Here is a 5,194-nt window from a genome sequence, read left to right as displayed (position 1 = left end):
GTGTTATCTGTAGGTTTTGTGCTTTTAGTGGTGTCTCTGGCCCTTTGTGGTCTTTGAAACATTTCACTCAGAGTCCCCCTTATGATCTCTTGTAGGGCTGTTTTAGTGGTGATGAATTACTTCAGTTTTTCTTTGAGAAAACCTTTATCTCTCTTTGTATTCTGAATGACAGGTTTGCTGGATAAAGGATTCTTGGCTGCACATTTTTCCTATTCAAAACATTGAAAATTTCCTGCCATTCCTTTCTGGCCTGCCAAATTTCAGTAGATAGTTCTGCTATTACATTTATGTGTCTACCCTTGTACATTAAGGCCTGTTTGTCCCCAGCTGCTTTCAGAAATCTCTCTTTATCTTTGTATTTTTCCAGTTTCACTATGATGTGATGTGCAGAAGATCAATTCAAGCTATGTCTGAAGGGAGTTTTCTGTGCTAAAGCTGCTTCTTTGAATTTGCATTTCGATATATTCACCACAGAGCTTGACAAAAAGAGGGCTCAACCTTTGTTTTTACAATTATAGTCTAATGTTTTCCTCAGTCATTTTACCTATGTTCATAAACCACTGATTATTTTCACAAAATCATGAAGATATTGGTACCCTGTGTCTTCTATTTGGTGCATGAGTTGGAATAGTGGGAACTACCCATATGTTCTAATCCATGCCAAACTAGGTCATTCCAGGGACATACTGTAAGATGACAAAATTTATAATGTAATTGTGACTGCCCACACATATTCATAATAATTTTCTTTATAATATTGTCTATTATAATTGGAGGGTTTGGAAAGTGACTAGTACCACTAATAATTGGAACATCTGATATACCATTTCTCTGAATCAACAATAAAAGCTTCTGACTATTACCACCATCATTTGTTCTCTTACATCATCCATAGTTAAAACAGGTTCAGGAACCGGTTGGACTGTATATCCTCCTCTAGCTGGCAATCCAGCACACACAGGAGCACCACTAGGTCTATTTTTCCCCTTTACTTAGCAGGTGTATCCTCAATTTTAGTGGCTATCAACTTCATTACAATATCAACATGAAACCACCTGCTATATCCCAATATGAAACACCTTTATTCATTTGTTTTGTCCTAATTACAGCTGTTCTACTTCTGTCACTTTCAGTTTTAGCAACTGGAATTGCTATGTAACTAACAGAACACAACCTAAGTACCACATTTTTTGACCCTACAGAAATATGAGACACTATTTTATAACAAGTATATTGATATATTGATTCTTCTGGCACCCTGAAGTGTATATCCTAATTTTACCCGATTTGGGAATGATTGCACATATTATTACCTATTATTCAGGAGGAAAAAAAAGAACTCTTTGTATATATAGAAATAGTTTCAGCCATAAGTCCATCAGATTCCTAGCTTTCATTGCATGAGCTCACCATATATTTACTGTAGACATGAATGCCAACACATGAGCATACCTTACATCAGCCTTTGTAATTATTGCTATCCAAACAGGAGTAAAAGTATTTAGTTGACTAACAACCTTTCATGGAGGTGACATCAAATGATCACCAGGCATGCTATGAGTCCTGGGTTTTATCTATTTATTCACAGTGGGGGGCTTAACAGGAATTGTATTAGCTAATTCATTCCTAGATATTCTCCTCCATGACACATATTATATAGTAGCACATTTCCACTATGTCTTATCAATAGAAGCAGTATTTGCTATTATTGGAAGTTTCATTCATTGATTCCCTCTATTTTCATTCTGCACACTTAATTCTACTTAGGCAAAAGTTCACTTCATAATTATATTTGTTGAGGTTGATATAATCTTCTTCCCACAACACTTTCTTGACTTATCAAGAATACCTTCATGCTATTCCAATTATCCAGATGTGTACACAACATGAAATACCATTTCATAAACAGGCTCATTCATCTCATCACCACAGTTATATTAATAATCTTTATAGTTTGAGAAGCTTTTGCATCCAAATGAGAACTAGCAATAGTAGAAGCGATTAATTCTAACTTCAAATGACTACTCTGATGCCGTCCTCCATCTCACATATTTGAAGAATCCACTTGCATAAGTCTAAAATAAGAAAGGAAGGAGTCAAAACTTCTCAAACTTGTTTCAAGCCAACACCATAACCATTACGTTTTTCTCAATAATGAGATGTTATTAAAAATTACAAAACTTTGTCAAAGTTAAATTATAGGTTGAAGTCCTGTATATTTCTATGGCATACCCCTTTCAAATAGGTTTCTAAGATGTGACATCTCCAATGATAAAAGAATACTTACATTTTCATGACAACATGCTGATGATCATCTTAATCAGCTCTTTATTACTTTATATTATTTCATTAATACTAACAACTAAATGGGGGCCCCTGGGTGGTTCAGTCAGTTAAGCATCCAGCTCTTGGTTTCAACCCAGGTAATGATCACCGTTCATGAGTTTGAGCCCCACACAGGGCTCAATAATGACAGTGAAGAGCCTGCTTGGAATGATCTCTCCCTCTCTCTCTGCTCTTCCCCACTTGTTATCTCTCTCTCTCTCTCTCTCTCTCTCTCAAAATAAATATATAAACTTAAAAAAAATACTAAAAGGTAAATGTCACACCCCCTCGAGGAAGATGGCAGTGTAGGAGGACACTGGGCTCACCGTGTCCTGCTGATTGCTTAGATCCCACCCACATATATCTAATTTACCCAGAAAAATACCAGAAAACTAGCAGAACGGACTCTCCAGAGCCAAGCATAGATGAGAGGCCCATGGAAGATGGTAGCAAGGGTGGAAAGGCATTGCGCACTACACGGACTAGTGTGAGGGAGCCAGGGCGGTGGAGGGGCATCCAGGCCACCCAGCAAGGCAGAGCCCCTGAGTCTGGCTTACAAAAGTGGAGGGGCGGGACAGAGTGTGTTCTGACAGCCAGTAGGAATAACCTCTGGAATATTATAAGTCAACAGCTCTGCTCAGAGAGCCGGGGGGCTAAAGGATATTGGGAGAGAGAGTTGTTGAGCCCCAGAGGACAGAGCTCAGCTTAGTGGGGAACAAAGGTGCTGTGAAGCGCCATCTCCCTCGCCCATCCCACAGCAAAATCCCAAAGGGAACCAGTTCCCGTCACGGAACTTGCATGCACCGTGCAAACACCCAACGTTGTGCTTCTGTGGATCCATCCCTCCGATGGGTCTGCCTCCCTTTTGGTGCCACAGAGCCCCTCCTGAAGCAGACCACTGAAGGCAAAGCGAACTGAGCCTACCCCTCCTGCCCCTGTGCACCTTGCAGATCTACCCCGGCTAATATGCCAGATCCAATCAAAAGAGCACCACAAGCCTGGCAGTGTGCAAGTAGCCCAGAGAGAGGCCCCACCACTCGACAGTGAGTCCTGCCCTGGGAGAGGGGACGAAAACGTACACACCAGTCTGACTGTGGCCCCAGGGTGGGCTGGGGGAAGACATCAGGTCTGATTGCAGCCCCGCCTACCAATGCAACTTACTCCAGACAGCACAGGGGAAGAGCCCTGCAGTTCCCCACCACTCCACGGACTATCCAAAATGATGAAATGGAAGAATTCTCCTCAAAAAAAACTCCAGGACATAGCGACAGCTAATGAACTGATCAAAAACGATTTAAGCAATATAGCAGAAAATGAATTTAAAATAATAGTCACAAAATTAATCAATGGCCTTGAAAAAAGTATAGAGGACAGCAGAGAATCTATTACTACAGAGATCAAGGGACTAAGAAACAGTCAGGAGGAGCTAAAAAATGCTATAAATGAGCTGCAAAATAAAATGGAGGCGACCACAGCTCGGATTGAAGAGGCAGAGGAGAGAATAGGTGAATTATAAGATAAAATTATGGAAAAAGAAGAAACTGAGAAAAAGAAATAAAAAAAGTCCAGGAGTATGAGGGGAGACTTAGAGAACTAAGTGACATAATTAAATTAAATAATATATGCATAATTGGTATTCCAGAGGAGGAAGAGAGAGGGAAAGGTGCTGAAGGGGTACTTGAAGAAATAATAGCTGAGAAGTTCCCAGATCTGGTGAAGGAAAAAGTCATTAAAATCCAAGAGGCACAGAGAACTCCCTTCAGACGTAACTTGAATCGATCTTCTGCACGACATATCATAGTGAAACTGGCAAAATACAAGGATAAAGAGAAAATTCTGAAAGCAGCTAGGGTTAAACAAGCTCTAACCTATAAAGGGAGACTGAGAAGACTCGTGATGTATCTGTCTACTGAAATTTGGCAGGCCAGAAAGGAATGGCAGGAAACCTTCAATGTGATGAACAGAAAATATGCAGCTGAGAATCCTTTATCCAGCAAGTCTGTCATTTAGAAAAGAAGGAGAAATAAAGGTCTTCCCAAACAAACAAAACTGAAGGAGTTCATCACCACTAAACCAGCCCTACAAGAGATCCTAAAGGGGATCCTGTGAGACAAAGAACCAGAAACCTCGCTACAAGCATGAAAATAGACATCACAATGACTCTAAACCCATATCTTTCTAAAATAACACTGAATGCAAATGGACTAAATGCGCCAAGCAAAAGACATAGGGTATCAGAATGGATTAAAAAAAAAAAAAACAGGACCCATCTATTTGCTGTCTACAAGAGACTCGTTTTAGACCTGAGGACACCTTCAGATTGAAAGTGAGAGGATGGAGAATTATGTATCATGCTACTGAAAGTCAAAAGAAAGCTGGAGTAGCCATACTTATATCAGACAGACTGGATTTAAATTAAAGGCTGTAACAAGAGATGAAGAAGGTCATTCTATAATAATTACAGGTCTATCCATCAGGAAGAGCTAACAATTATAAATGTCTATGCGCCGAATACAGGAGCCCCCAAATATATATAAAAAATTAATCACATACATAAGCAACCTTATTGATAAGAATGTGGTAATTGCAGGGTACTTTAATACTCCACTTACAACATTGGATAGATCATCTAACACAGGAACAATAAAGAAAGAAGGGCCCTGAATGATACATTGGATCAGACTGACTTGACAGATGTATTTAGAAGTCTGCATCCCAAAGCAACAGAATATATGTTCTTCTCCAGTGCACATGCAATATTCTCCAAGATAGACCACATCCTGGGTCACAAAACAGCCCTTCATAAGTATACAAGAATTGAGATAATAACATGCATACTTTCAGACCACAATGCTATGAAGCTTGAAAT

At 39.7% G+C, this 5,194-nt stretch overlaps 1 pseudogene; it reads left to right on the top strand.

Annotated features, from left to right (window-relative positions):
• The first annotated feature begins 546 nt into the window (after positions 1-546).
• LOC121024090 (cytochrome c oxidase subunit 1-like) lies at positions 547-2,153 on the top strand (annotated as a pseudogene).
• Positions 2,154-5,194: the final 3,041 nt, after the last annotated feature.

This window comes from Herpailurus yagouaroundi, unplaced genomic scaffold (assembly GCF_014898765.1).
Source record: "Herpailurus yagouaroundi ecotype Mexico unplaced genomic scaffold, PumYag 55504, whole genome shotgun sequence".
NCBI lineage: Eukaryota > Metazoa > Chordata > Mammalia > Carnivora > Felidae > Herpailurus > Herpailurus yagouaroundi.
Note: the sequence above shows the minus strand (reverse complement) of the source record. Positions and strands in the feature narration are given on the sequence as shown.